Source organism: Protopterus annectens, chromosome 10.part0, assembly GCF_019279795.1.
Source record: "Protopterus annectens isolate FY-2018-M chromosome 10.part0, PAN1.0, whole genome shotgun sequence".
In the NCBI taxonomy this organism is placed as follows: Eukaryota; Metazoa; Chordata; order Ceratodontiformes; family Protopteridae; genus Protopterus; species Protopterus annectens.
Window position 1 is genome coordinate 86,157,190 of NC_056744.1, and position 16,045 is coordinate 86,173,234.

Consider the following 16,045-nt stretch of genomic DNA (forward strand, 5'->3'; position numbering starts at 1 on the left):
GCAGTAGGGGTGCTGGATAGGATGGTGGCAGCAGAAGTGAAATAGGGGTATATCTGGTACCAGTCTAGAAACTTGGGTGAAGAAATATGACACTTAAAAAAGGCAAAATAGTAATTGGTGGACATCCTTATAGTATTCCCTACCGCATACTGCTGTAGGCATGCATGTAGGAAGTCCCCCAAACCTAACTAGGGTGAAAGAACCAAGTGGGACGTTAAGGCTGCATAGTTGATTAACTGTGCAAATATAAGTATTGTGACCATTAAATAAATGTGGCCCATAAAGTTCTATGACTGGGACAATGATATCAGGATGGATGACTTATTATGACTGGGATAATGATATCAGGATGGATGACTTATTATGACTGGGACAATTATATCAGGATGGATGACTTATGTGTTGCATGGGGAGGGGAGTTCTATGACTGGGACAATGATATCAGGATGGATGACTTATTATGACTGGGACAATGATATCAGGATGGATGACTTATGTGTTGCATGGGGAGGGGAGTTCTATGACTGGGACAATGATATCAGGATGGATGACTTATTATGACTGGGACAATGATATCAGGATGGATGACTTATTATGACTGGGGCAATGATATCAGGATGGATGACTTATTATGACTGGGATAATGATATCAGGATGGATGACTTATTATGACTGGGATAATGATATCAGGATGGATGACTTATTATGACTGGGACAATGATATCAGGATGGATGACTTATTATGACTGGGACAATGATATCAGGATGGATGACTTATTATGACTGGGACAATGATATCAGGATGGATGACTTATGACTGGGACAATGATATCAGGATGGATGACTTATTATGACTGGGACAATGATATCAGGATGGATGACTTATTATGACTGGGACAATGATATCAGGATGGATGACTTATTATGACTGGGACAATGATATCAGGATGGATGACTTATTATCACTGGGATAATGATATCTGGATGGATGACTTATGACTGGGACAATGATATCAGGATGGATGACTTATTATGACTGGGACAATGATATCAGGATGGATGACTTATTATGACTGGGACAATGATATCAGGATGGATGACTTATTATGACTGGGACAATGATATCAGGATGGATGACTTATTATGACTGGGATAATGATATCAGGATGGATGACTTATTATGACTGGGATAATGATATCAGGATGGATGACTTATTATGACTGGGATAATGATATCAGGATGGATGACTTATGTGTTGCATGGGGAGGGGAGATAAGGAGAACCAAGATATGCTTTGTGTAAGAAAAGGGATCATAGATACAGAGCAAGTGCGAGGAGCTGCAGAGGCAATGGTGGGAGTCATTCTGAAAACTCATAGATACAGAGCAAGTGCGAGGAGCTGCAGAGGCAATGGAGGGAGTCATTATGAAAACTCATAGATACAGAGCAAGAGCGAGGAGCTGCAGAGGCGATGGTGGGAGTCATTCTGAAAACTCATAGATACAGAGCAAGAGCGAGGAACTGCAGAGGCAATGGTGGGAGTCATTCTGAAAACTCATAGATACAGAGCAAGTGCGAGGAGATGCAGAGGCAATGGTGGGAGTCATTCTGAAAACTCTTAGATACAGAGCAAGTGCGAGGAGCTGCAGAGGCAATGGTGGGAGTCATTCTGAAAACTCATAGATACAGAGCAAGTGCGAGGAGCTGCAGAAGCAATGGTTGGAGTCATTCTGAAAACTCATAGATACAGAGCAAGAGCGAGGAGCTGCAGAGGCGATGGTTGGAGTCATTCTGAAAACTCATAGATACAGAGCAAGTGCGAGGAACTGCAGAGGCAATGGTGGGAGTCATTCTTAAAACTCATAGATACAGAGCAAGAGCGAGGAGCTGCAGAGGCGATGGTGGGAGTCATTCTGAAAACTCATAGATACAGAGCAAGTGCGAGGAGCTGCAGAGGCGATGGTGGGAGTCATTCTGAAAACTCATAGATACAGAGCAAGAGCGAGGAGCTGCAGAGGCGATGGTGGGAGTCATTCTGAAAACTCATAGATACAGAGCAAGTGCGAGGAGCTGCAGAGGCGATGGTGGGAGTCATTCTGAAAACTCATAGATACAGAGCAAGTGCGAGGAGCTGTAGAGGCAATGGTGGGAGTCATTCTGAAAACTCATAGATACAGAGCAAGTCTAGAGCTGCAGAGGCAATGGTGGGAGTCATTCTGAAAACTCATAGATACAGAACAAGTGCGAGGAGCTGCAGAGGCGATGGTGGGAGTCATTCTGAAAACTCATAGATACAGAGCAAGTGCGAGGAGCTGCAGAGGCAATGGTGGGAGTCATTCTGAAAAGTCATAGATACAGAGCAAGTGCGAGGAGCTGCAGAGGCAATGGTGGGAGTCATTCTGAAAACTCATAGATACAGAGCAAGAGCGAGGAGCTGCAGAGGCAATGGTGGGAGTCATTCTGAAAACTCATAGATACAGAGCAAGAGCGAGGAGCTGCAGAGGCGATGGTGGGAGTCATTCTGAAAACTCATAGATGCAGAGCAAGTGCGAGGAGCTGCAGAGGCAATGGTGGGAGTCATTCTGAAAACTCATAGATACAGAGCAAGTGCGAGGAGCTGCAGAGGCAATGGTGGGAGTCATTCTGAAAACTCATAGATACAGAGCAAGAGCGAGGAGCTGCAGAGGCGATGGTGGGAGTCATTCTGAAAACTCATAGATACAGAGCAAGTGCGAGGAGCTGCAGAGGCAATGGTGGGAGTCATTCTGAAAACTCATAGATACAGAGCAAGAGCGAGGAGCTGCAGAGGCGATGGTGGGAGTCATTCTGAAAACTCATAGATACAGAGCAAGTGCGAGGAGCTGCAGAGGCAATTTGTGGGAGTCATTCTGAAAACTCATAGATACAGAGCAAGAGCGAGGAGCTGCAGAGGCGATGGTGGGAGTCATTCTGAAAACTCATAGATACAGAGCAAGTGCGAGGAGCTGTAGAGGCGATGGTGGGAGTCATTCTGAAAACTCATAGATACAGAGCAAGTGCGAGGAGCTGCAGAGGCGATGGTGGGAGTCATTCTGAAAACTCATAGATACAGAGCAAGAGCGAGGAGCTGCAGAGGCGATGGTGGGAGTCATTCTGAAAACTCATAGATACAGATCAAGTACGAGGAGCTGTAGAGGCAATGGTGGGAGTCATTCTGAAAACTCATAGATACAGAGCAAGTGCAAGGAACTGCAGAGGCAATGGTGGGAGTCATTCTGAAAACTCATAGATACAGAGCAAGTGCGAGGAGCTGCAGAGGCGATGGTGGGAGTCATTCTGAAAACTCATAGATACAGAGCAAGTGCGAGGAGCTGCAGAGGCGATGGTGGGAGTCATTCTGAAAACTGCACAGGGATTGTATGCAGACCTGGAGACCCCCACCCATGTGAGAAGGATGCAGAGTATTTGGCACATCTGTAAAGGCAGTGCATGGTCATGTGGTCACTGGTGACCTAAGTTTGTTTGGAAGGAGGGGGAGAGCTCTGGCAGCTATAACCATATTACAAAACAGAGTTGAACAGCTGTGTATTGTCACGTGGGTGTGGAGAAAAGGTATCAGAACAGAATGAGGTACGCAGTGTGGAACAAATGAACACCAAACAGCATGAATCAAAAAAGAAAAACTCTTCATGTCAAGTGAAACTCGTGACAAAACTGCTGACTGCGGCACACCAGGGGAGTGCCTTGGAAAAGTCCTAGCAGCTATTTAGAAAACTAGGATGGAATACTACCAGGAAAACTTAGCAAAACTGCCATCACACATGCTAGCCTGAATGAATAGAAGAGATGTATCATGGGACTGATAAGATGCCCATGATCTCCTGTAAGGCAACATTATGGAGGATTGACAAGAGAAAGATCTGTAGTCATGTCTCTTTTTTTTTCACTGAAAGGGTTGACATTTTTTTTTACTCAGACTTGCAATCCTCCCTTTACTGACATAGCGATTTGCAGAGGGAAGGCAGTGACTGTGGAAGTGGAGGTGCTGCCTGTTTTGAGGTTATTAACACATCTGATACAAAGGGTTAAGTGAGGATTATGTGAAGAACAAATAAAATACCTTCATCCAGAGTGTGGTCCAAGTTTCTCACTGGCTACATCTTTTCTGCAGTCGTAGGATCTTGCCTCTTAGTTTCCCTCCTTCAGGGAGTAAGAAGCACTTAGACAACGAATAGGCATGCATACAATTAGTTTAGTATCAGGGGCTAGAGAAATATTTGTAAAATAAACTCATCACTCAAGCAAACAAGCTTTTTTGTGTAGTAAAGTACAAATAAGGGGAAAGCACTACCAGAGTAAAGGATTAATGACAGCATTATACAAGGCTAAAATAGAAACCATGAGAGATAAGGGGAGGAAATAAAGGAACGATGACAAAAGATGACCAGAGAAAACAGGAACAAAGATACAGTGAGACAGACTGTATGGCACTCTATGGAAAGTGATAAAACTAAGGAAGTTTAGAATCTTTGCCTGGAAGTCCATGCTTAAGTATTTTTATGTGCCTGAAAGAGTATGAGAAGAAATGCACAAAGCAAATAAGGAATGCTACAGGTATAAAGAACAGGACATGGGGAGCTGGTCACACGTGGGAATGCACAGAACGCCAAGAATACATCAGAGAAGTACATGACTAACGCAAATAGAAGGCAAAGATGCAGCAATTAGACAGGAGAGGTGGATGTTCACCATGCTGGGACAGACCTACAATGGGGGGAACCAGGGAGGCAAACGAGGTAGCAGAAGGTATTTTAATGCAGGAGAAGTTATAAGAAAGTTATGCAAAAGTGACAGAAGGCCAAAGAAAGATAATTTAATAAAACTGCTAGAGAAGATACAGTTCTGAAGGGAAAATAAACAGTAGAAGGTAAAGTGGTGAATGTGGAATGAATTAAAAGGAAGAATAAAATGAAACAGTAAACAACCTCGTCAGGGAAAGGGGAGGGATAGGGATATGTAAATATTGTAGATAGTTATGAAACAGAAAATGATGCAAAGCACAGGAAAATGAAGGTAACAGAGAGAGACAATAGCAAAAATGTGGTAAGTAAATGCTGATATTAGGTGAAGGGGATTGCACACACAGAAAACTCAAGCAAATGAGCATCAGTTGACAGCAGAAAACAAACAAGTTGGGAATATCTGCAGACTTATATCATGGTGGAAGTGGTACTGTGTGGCATGCTTGGGGAAGTAGAGATTCACGTTACAGAAATCCCCTGATGGCTGGTGATGACTGCGCTGTGATTGTCTCCTGTCTAGTAGGCCATAAATAGGCAGAGTGATGATGGCCAAGCTGGTTGGCAGGCATGCTGTGGGGCTGGGGGTAGACAAGGAAACTGACAAACAAGAACGCTGAAGGAAATGGGTAAGACTGGCAGAACAACAAAGCCCAAATGCAGTTAGAATAGATAATCAGGCAAGAAGGTAGACGAAAATGTTACAGACGTGAGAAATAACAAAGTAAGGGGGAAAAGTAAGTTACTGAGAGATGGGAAGTGGAATGAGTTATGCAGTGGTGCAAAATGGACAGTAAGAAATTATTCATAGCGAGTAAATATTTCTATTCTGTATATACAAAATAAAATGAGGGAAGGTATTGGTTCCAGTCAGCAGAGAACTACAAAGGGGGGGGGGGGGTAATAATACCTATTGTTTAACAAACAAAGGTGTTCTGAAAGAATATCCAGAATTAAAGATGGACCAGGCAGTGGGGGGGGGGGGGGCTCATATGATTTACCTCTAACTTCTTTGGGGAGTAATGGAAGAGTGAGTTAACACCTTTAAGTAATCTAAGTACTTTTCAGTGACTTATTTTTTATTTTATCCATTTGTTTAACCAGTAAACTAACTAGGCACACTTGTCTTTTCTCAAGGACGAGTCAGGAGCTTTTATTTTGTGGCTCAGAAATTTTAGAGCAAGCAAATGGCGAGTGAGAGAATCAAACCCAGGACCACAAGAGGACAAAGCTTTTTAACAGCCCAGAGCCATACTGCTCTTCACTAAACTTCTAGGCCTTGGTGATGCATGGAAGAAGGCAGACTTGGTTACTGTTCACAAAAGCTGAAACAAGCTGGAGGCTTGAAACACAAGCTTCTCAGATGATCTCAGTAGAACAAATGTCAGTGCATTATTTCTGAATAAAAGTTATATTGTGTTTTCTGAGGCAGAGAACAAAGGGCAGCATAGCTTTGCAGTGAGAAAGTCATTTCGGAGGTCATCTCATTTCAGTGTTAGAGAACTGAGTAGAAAATGGTAGAAAGCCTGTGTGTGTGTGGCTTTTTGTTTTCATATGTTTATCTGATTTCTAAATAAGATGCTGGTGCTGGGACCCTTTTCAACAACGATACCGTTCGGAGGCAAAACTGTTCTTCACAGAACAGTCAGTAGTTTACATCTGTCTATCGTACAGCCATGGTATAATGCAAACTAATGTGTATAAAAATTAAATTGTAGGAATTCAGAGCTGATAACAGTATGTATTATTATCACTCTGTAAAAGTCTGTAACATTTATAGTTTTAAGTCACATGTATAAATGGTCAGGGTGAGAGGTAATTCATCAGGGCCTTTAAGATGTTTTGTTAAGGAAACTTTTTTTTGGATACCACACAGACAAAACTAACTAGTGTCCCTAAAACACAAATAGCTGGGTTGTTTATGCAGATGTTTTATATTGATTTTAGCAAGACGTTCATTAATATAGTAAACAAAACATAAATAAACCAATTGGTCCTGGATCAAGTGTAATGATGATGGTGGTGATTTAACACTGTTCGGAGAACTGGACACAGAAATCAATAGTAAATGGAAGTAACTGTAAGGAATGAAATGGCCCCAATGGGGTACCACATGACTGAATACTAGGAATGGAATAAAGGAAGTTTCCTGATGGGGTGTCATGTACCTGAATGCTAGGAAAACAATGTCACTGATGGGGTACTGTGTATCTGAATACTTACAAAAGAATGCTACTAATGAGATACCAGTTCCAGTTGACCGAGTACTAGAAAAGGAATGTTCTTGATCGGGGGGGGGGGTACCATCATACCTCTCTACCTGTCAGTGCAATTATTTTGGATAACACCAAAAATAATTAGGGGGAGACAAAGGCCCAAAATCAGGGGTAGATTTTAAATTATTGTTTCTATAAACATAGAGAGTTGAAAGAATAACATGTTTTACATTAACATCCACTTTCTGAATAATATGATGTCTGAAACTCAAATGTCTGTTATTATTTAGTGACTTCAGTCCTCAGTGGTTTTCCCATGAACAACAAATGTTATTAGGAATAGATCAAAATAAAAGACAAAAATCTGGGTAAGCTGCAAAAATCTGGATACTTGAGATATATGGGTACCACATAACTAAATACCAGGTAAAGAATGTTCCTAATGGAGTACCATGTGTTTGCATATGAGGAAAAGAATGCTCCTGCTTGGATACCATGTATCTGAGTACCTGGAAAGGAATGTTCCTGATGGGCATCATATGTTCATAGGTTGGTGCTAGGCTATACAAACCGAGCCATAACAATTCCCTAGCTATTTCTTCCCACAATATTTACTTCCCTGGACCCCTGTCTAGCAGGACGACTGACGTGATCCCCAGGGTGAATTTCCTATCTCCCATCCAATCGTCAAGGTTCGTTTTGAAGAAGGCCAAAGAGGCGCTCTGCTTGACATGTATGGGCAGTCTATTCCAGAGTCTGGGGAGTCTCTGGGCCAGGAACCTATCCCTCCAGCATGTTTTGTTCATTGTGATGACAAGGTTTAGATCCCTGGAGCATGTAGCTCTGAGGGATTGGGATTTCTTTAAGTGTAGCATGTCCAACAGCTCTGGGTTTGACATGGCCTTGTATGTTAAGCAGAGATCGCCTCTGAGTAGACGATATGTGACAGAGTATAGCTGGAGTTTTTTTAGACAGTCAGCATAGGGCATCTGCTTTAGGCCTGTGATTCTTTTAGTGAGGCCTTTCCAGTTGTTGCAGACATCTTGAGAGGTAGATACCAAATGAGGCATTGTATTCTATAATGGGTCTAATGAGGGATGAGTACAGTGGGACAATGACCTCCTTTTTTTCTGGATGAAAATCCCTTAGTGATGAGGTGTGCCACATAGAAGGATTTCCTGACTGTTGTGGCAATGTGGTTATCGAAGGTGAGACCACTGCCCACTTGTGTCCCTAAGTCTCTTATCACACTTTCATAGGTTCATAGGTTCATAGGTGGGTACTAGGCTATCAGCCCTGGGGCCTATACAAGTCCAGCCAAAAAGGTACCCTGACTTTTGCCACCCAAGAAAATTATTTTCCTGTGCCACTGTTGAGCAGAGCCACAGAGGAGAATTTCCTATTTCCCATCCAATCATCAAGATTTTTCTTGAAGAGTGCTAATGAGGAGCTTTGTTTGATATAGATAGGTAGTTTATTCCAGAGTATGGGAAGTCTCTGGGACAGGAATCTATCCCTCCGGCATGTTTTGTTTATTGTGATGACAAGGTTTAGGTCCCTAGAGCATGTAGCTTGGAGGGATTGGGATTTCTTTAAGTGGAGCATGTCCAACAGCTCTGGGTTTGACATAGCTTTGTATGTTAGGCAGAGATCACCTCTGAGTAGGCGATATGCGACAGAGTAAAGCTGGAGGTTTTGAGACGATCTATGTAGGGCATCTGTTTGAAGCTGGTAATCCTCTTTATGAGGTATTTCTGTGGCCTTTCCAGTTGTTGTAGATGTCTTGTGAGGTACATACCAAAAGAGGCGTTGTACTCTTTAATGGGTCTAATGAATGATGAGTAGAGGGGAACAATGACCTCTTTTTTTCTGGATGAGAAACCTTTTGTGATGAGGTGTGAAACGTGTGCCACATAGAAGGATTTCCTGACTACTGTGGTGATGTGATTATCAAAGGAGAGACTACTGTCCGCCTGTGTCCCAAGGTTTCTGATCACACTTTCGGTGTTAAGTATACTACTGCCTATGTTGTAGTTCATGGGTACAGAGTTTTTACCAAAGAGGATGACAATGCACTTTTTGGCATTGAGCTTGAGGCCATGGCTTTGACACCAGGCATCTGTCTCAGTCAGGCCCTTTTGTAGGATGTCCACATCATTAGGAGTTTTGATTATGGCTCCTAGTTTGCAGTCATCTGTGAACTTCTTTAGCCAAAGACCTTCTGTGTTAGCCTGTACTTCAGAGAAGTAGATAACAAACAGGAGAGGACCCAGGACTGAACCCTGTGGTACTCCACTTGTCACTGGTCTGAAGTCGGATTTGGAGTCTGCTACTTTCACATTTGGCAACCCATCTTGTGACATAGGGATTTATACCTAGTTTACTGAGTTTATCTATAATTCCAGAGTGGGGGATGGTGTTGAAAGCCTTGGCAAGATCTAGATAGGCTGTTTATACCACCTCACCTTTGTCTACGGCTTTGGTGACTGCTTCAAAGAAGTCTATCAGGTTTAGGAGACATGATCTGCCTTTTACAAACCTGAACTGGGTGGGGTCCAGAGTTTGGAGATTACCATTGTCTTTGTTTATAAGTTCCATGATGATACATTCCATGGCCTTGCAGACCAGGCTTGCCAGGCTAATGGGGCGGTAGTTCCCGGGGTCTGTTGTGGCCCCCCCCTTTGTGGAGTGGGATAACAGTCGCTGTGCGCCATTCAGCAGGCACAAAGCCTGAGGTGAGGCTATGATTGAACATGGTACTTAGGTAGGGTGCCAGTTCGTTCTGTAGTTCATGTAGAACGCAGCCTGGGATGTTGTCTGGTCCCATGGATGCTGTGTTCTTGGCTTTGGAGAGTGTGGTTTTTACCTGTGCAGCTGTGATTACAGGAACTTTGCATTCTTCCGGTATAGAGATGGGCTCTTTAGGGGTGAGAGGGGAGTAAAGTTAGCACTGAACCTATCTGCCAGGATGTTGGCAATATCAGTTGGGTCTGTACATTTAGTGCCATTGTGCTGTAACTCAGAGAAGATCTGAGTGTTGCCATTGAGATTCTTGACATAGCTATAGAATGCTTTTTGGTTGTCTTTAGCATCAGTGGTGATTTTGTTTTCGTAACTAGCCTTGGAGGATTTTATCAGGGATCGCAGCTTCTTAATGAGGCTGACCAGGGAGCTCCTCCACTCATGGGATTTTACTCTCTTTTGCAACAGTTTCTTCCTTCTGTTGTACAGTTTATTTATGGCAGGGGACCACCAGATTGGCTTCCTTTTTTTGGAGGATAGCGTCTTGGTTCTGTTTGGGATAGCACGATCCCTGCACTCATGTAAGTGCTTATAAAGTGCAATTGTGTAGGAGTCAGTAGTCGTAACTGTATTGTCCATCTGCATGAAGTTCACCACTTCTGTCTTAAGAAGCATGAAGTTCGCTTTGAAGAAATTTTTTACCATGGTTTCCTTAATGGGGGGGTGGAGGCAGGATGTGGATATCTAAGGTAATTAGCTTATGGTCGGATCAGATCAATGAGGCTTTGACTTCAGGTGTGGAACACCGGTCACTCATGTTGGTAATGACTAGATCTAGGATATTGTTGCCCCTGGTGGGGGTGTGGATAAGTTGATCCAGGGTATTGGAGTTTATGAATTCCAGAAAGTGTTGAGCGAAGGAGTTGGTACATGAGTAGTTTTCCCAGTTAAAGGTGGGGTAGTTGAAATCACCCATTATTACGGTGTTTGGTTGAACCCTAATATTTTCCAGTACATCAAGAAAAGAGGAGTGGGAATCCTGGGGCATGGTGGGTGATCTGTAGCAATCTACAATTTGGATTGCAGTTTTGCCCAGAGTTAGTTGCACTTGGATAACCTCTTCTGCATTATGCTGAGCAACTAGCCTGGAGGTGTGGATATCCTTAATTAATATGGACACACCTCCACCTTTGGTGTTCCGGTCCAGGTTACATGGCTGAAAAGTGTGGTATGAGTTATAGCCTGGTAGTGCAGGGGTGCTCTCTGGAGCCTTGAACCAGGTCTCAGTCACTGCACAGATATCGATGTTCTCCATTTTAAGGAGTGCCTCGAGTGAGTGCATTTTGAGATTTAGACTTCTAGCATTGAGTAGCATCACCCTCAGTTTTTGATTGCCTGTTCCTGTTATGGTGGTGAATTTGTCATTTGAACCTTGCCTAAAAAAGGCACTATAGGGGCAGCAAGAACCTTAGCCAGTATCCGGAATCCCAGGGGTGACAGGTGCAGGCCATCTCTGGCAAAGCATCGTGTTCTGTCGACCATGTCATCCCAGGCAGACATACTGGATCCCTTTAGAATGGCACTAGATGCTTAGCTAATTGTTGAAGTCAATCATTTTGTCCTTGTACTGCAGCATCATTCTGGGTGATGGCAGAATGCTACTCAGGGCTAAGGTCATACCTGCCTGGGCTACAAGATCAGAGAGCTCTTCCATGTCTCTTTTCATGTAGTCCAGGGAGGTACGTCTCAGGTCGTTCACACCAACATGGACAATGACAGAGTCATATTTGTACTTGTTGTGGAGTGACCTGAGTGTGTGGGTTATGTGGCGGATCCTGGCACCCGACAGGCAGCTGACAGTAACCTTCTCCTTGTTTAGCCTGGTGAGTGGGACATCAGTGTGCCTGACTATAGAGTCACCTATGACTAGTGTGTTGGGTACGTTGTTTTGCCTTATTGGCTGTGGTTGAGTGGCACACCGAGTCTGCGGGCTATGTGTCATTTGGGTTGTGTTGGGGGGGTGGAGGTTGCTTGCATTTCTGCTTTGGAGGTCTCTGTTGCTTGAGCAGATTATTATTGAGAGCCTCCACGAATGTTTTTGTATTGTGTTTAGTGTACTGCTACCTATGTGGTAATTCATGGGTACATGTTTTTTCCCAAAGGGGATAACTATACATTTCTTGGCACTGAGCTTGAGCCCATGGCTCTGGCACCAAGCATCTGTTTCTGTAAGGGCCTTTTGTAGAATATAAACATCATTTGGGCATTCAATAATGGCTCCCAGTTTGCAGTAATCTGCGAACTTTGTTAGCCAGAGTCCTTTAGTGTTGGCCTGTACTTCAGAGTAGTAGATGCCAAACAAGAGCGGTCCCAGGACGAATACTGGTAGGGCTCAGCATTACAAAATTTTGAATACGGTATTATGTGTATGAATACTACAAATTGAATGTTCCTGATGGGGTACTACATGTATGAATACTATGGCATTAATACCCCTGATGGGACCCTCATATCAGATTCAGAACAGTGTTGATCATGTTGTGAAAGTAAACACAATAATTCAGTCTGACATCCCTATGGTAAACATCAAAAATCAGATTCATAACAAATACACAGCATATTAATTAAACTAGATACAATCCCTGCTACTTCCCACAAAATACTTCTCAGAAGTCACAAAAAAAGGCAGATAAGAGTGGGAAATATGACCCTCTTCACCCAGTAATGGAGAAAATTTGGAATTTATACTGTTCCTAGGGGAAATGCCTCTATAGGATAATCCCCCACTCCAAACTTCCTTCTGTTATTCTAAGCATTCACCATGTCATTGCAATACAACCGATATTAATTGTTAACCCATGGTCACCACTTTTAAAGAACCAATGGTTTTATGTTAAATCTGCTTATAAATGTCTCAATCTTCCAGCTCTGCATTCACCATGTCATTGCAATACAACCGATATTAATTGTTAACCCATGGTCACCACTTTTAAGGAACCAATGGTTTTATGTTAAATCTGCTTATAAATGTCTCAATCTTCCAGCTCTGCATTCACCATGTCATTGCAATACAACCGATATTAATTGTTAACCCATGGTCACCACTTTTAAGGAACCAATGGTTTTATGTTAAATCTGCTTATAAATGTCTCAATCTTCCAGCTCTGCATTCACCATGTCATTGCAATACAACCGATATTAATTGTTAACCCATGGTCACCACTTTTAAGGAACCAATGGTTTTATGTTAAATCTGCTTATAAATGTCTCAATCTTCCAGCTCTGCATTCACCATGTCATTGCAATACAACCAATATTAATTGTTAACCCATGGTCACCACTTTTAAGGAACCAATGGTTTTATGTTAAATCTGCTTATAAATGTCTCAATCTTCCAGCTCTGCATTCACCATGTCATTGCAATACAACCGATATTAATTGTTAACCCATGGTCACCACTTTTAAGGAACCAATGGTTTTATGTTAAATCTGCTTATAAATGTCTAAATCTTCCAGCTCTGCATTCACCATGTCATTGCAATACAACCGATATTAATTGTTAACCCATGGTCACCACTTTTAAGGAACCAATGGTTTTATGTTAAATCTGCTTATAAATGTCTCAATCTTCCAGCTCTGCATTCACCATGTCATTGCAATACAACCGATATTAATTGTTAACCCATGGTCACCACTTTTAAAGAACCAATGGTTTTATGTTAAATCTGCTTATAAATGTCTCAATCTTCCAGCTCTGCATTCACCATGTCATTGCAACACAATCGATATTAATTGTTAACCAATGGTCACCACTTTTAAGGAACCAATGGTTTTATGTTAAATCTGCTTATAAATGTCTCAGTCTTCCAGCTCTGCATTCACCATGTCATTGCAATACAACCGATATTAATTGTTAACCCATGGTCACCACTTTTAAAGAACCAATGGTTTTATGTTAAATCTGCTTATAAATGTCTCAATCTTCCAGCTCTGCATTCACCATGTCATTGCAATACAACCGATATTAATTGTTAACCCATGGTCACCACTTTTAAGGAACCAATGGTTTTATGTTAAATCTGCTTATAAATGTCTCAATCTTCCAGCTCTGCATTCACCATGTCATTGCAATACAACCGATATTAATTGTTAACCCATGGTCACCACTTTTAAGGAACCAATGGTTTTATGTTAAATCTGCTTATAAATGTCTCAATCTTCCAGCTCTGCATTCACCATGTCATTGCAATACAACCGATATTAATTGTTAACCCATGGTCACCACTTTTAAGGAACCAATGGTTTTATGTTAAATCTGCTTATAAATGTCTCAATCTTCCAGCTCTGCATTCACCATGTCATTGCAATACAACCGATAATAATTGTTAACCCATGGTCACCACTTTTAAAGAACCAATGGTTTTATGTTAAATCTGCTTATAAATGTCTCAATCTTCCAGCTCTGCATTCACCATGTCATTGCAATACAACCGATATTAATTGTTAACCCATGGTCACCACTTTTAAGGAACCAATGGTTTTATGTTAAATCTGCTTATAAATGTCTCAATCTTCCAGCTCTGCATTCACCATGTCATTGCAATACAACCGATATTAATTGTTAACCCATGGTCACCACTTTTAAAGAACCAATGGTTTTATGTTAAATCTGCTTATAAATGTCTCAATCTTCCAGCTCTGCATTCACCATGTCATTGCAATACAACCGATATTAATTGTTAACCCATGGTCACCACTTTTAAGGAACCAATGGTTTTATGTTAAATCTGCTTATAAATGTCTCAATCTTCCAGCTCTGCATTCACCATGTCATTGCAATACAACCGATATTAATTGTTAACCCATGGTCACCACTTTTAAAGAACCAATGGTTTTATGTTAAATCTGCTTATAAATGTCTCAATCTTCCAGCTTTGCGTTCACCATGTCATTGCAATACAACCGATATTAATAGTTAACCCATGGTCACCACTTTTAAGGAACCAATGGTTTTATGTTAAATCTGCTTATAAATGTCTCAATCTTCCAGCTCTGCATTCACCATGTCATTGCAATACAACCGATATTAATTGTTAACCCATGGTCACCACTTTTAAGGAACCAATGGTTTTATGTTAAATCTGCTTATAAATGTCTCAATCTTCCAGCTCTGCATTCACCATGTCATTGCAATACAACCGATATTAATTGTTAACCTATGGTCACCACTTTTAAAGAACCAATGGTTTTATGTTAAATCTGCTTATAAATGTCTCAATCTTCCAGCTCTGCATTCACCATGTCATTGCAATACAACCGATATTAATTGTTAACCCATGGTCACCACTTTTAAGGAACCAATGGTTTTATGTTAAATCTGCTTATAAATGTCTCAATCTTCCAGCTCTGCATTCACCATGTCATTGCAATACAACCGATATTAATTGTTAACCCATGGTCACCACTTTTAAAGAACCAATGGTTTTATGTTAAATCTGCTTATAAATGTCTCAATCTTCCAGCTCTGCATTCGCCATGTCATTGCAATACAACCGATATTAATTGTTAACCCATGGTCACCACTTTTAAGGAACCAATGGTTTTATGTTAAATCTGCTTATAAATGTCTCAATCTTCCAGCTCTGCATTCACCATGTCATTGCAATACAACCGATATTAATTGTTAACCCATGGTCACCACTTTTAAAGAACCAATGGTTTTATGTTAAATCTGCTTATAAATGTCTCAATCTTCCAGCTCTGCATTCACCATGTCATTGCAATATAACCGATATTAATTGTTAACCCATGGTCACCACTTTTAAGGAACCAATGGTTTTATGTTAAATCTGCTTATAAATGTCTCAATCTTCCAGCTCTGCATTCACCATGTCATTGCAATACAACCGATATTAATTGTTAACCCATGGTCACCACTTTTAAGGAACCAATGGTTTTATGTTAAATCTGCTTATAAATGTCTCAATCTTCCAGCTCTGCATTCAAAATGTCATTGCAATACAACCGATATTAATTGTTAACCCATGGTCACCACTTTTAAAGAACCAATGGTTTTATGTTAAATCTGCTTATAAATGTCTCAATCTTCCAGCTCTGCATTCACCATGTCATTGCAATACAACCGATATTAATTGTTAACCCATGGTCACCACTTTTAAGGAACCAATGGTTTTATGTTAAATCTGCTTATAAATGTCTCAATCTTCCAGCTCTGCATTCACCATGTCATTGCAATACAACCGATATTAATTGTTAACCCATGGTCACCACTTTTAAGGAACCAATGG

At 41.5% G+C, this 16,045-nt stretch overlaps 1 protein-coding gene across 1 annotated transcript in view; it reads right to left on the reverse strand.

The window, feature by feature from the left end:
* The window catches only part of LOC122814099 (large neutral amino acids transporter small subunit 4-like), a 430,411-nt gene that overhangs the window by 28,841 nt on the left and 385,525 nt on the right, over positions 1-16,045 (reverse strand). The gene's annotated exons all lie outside the window — the stretch shown is intronic.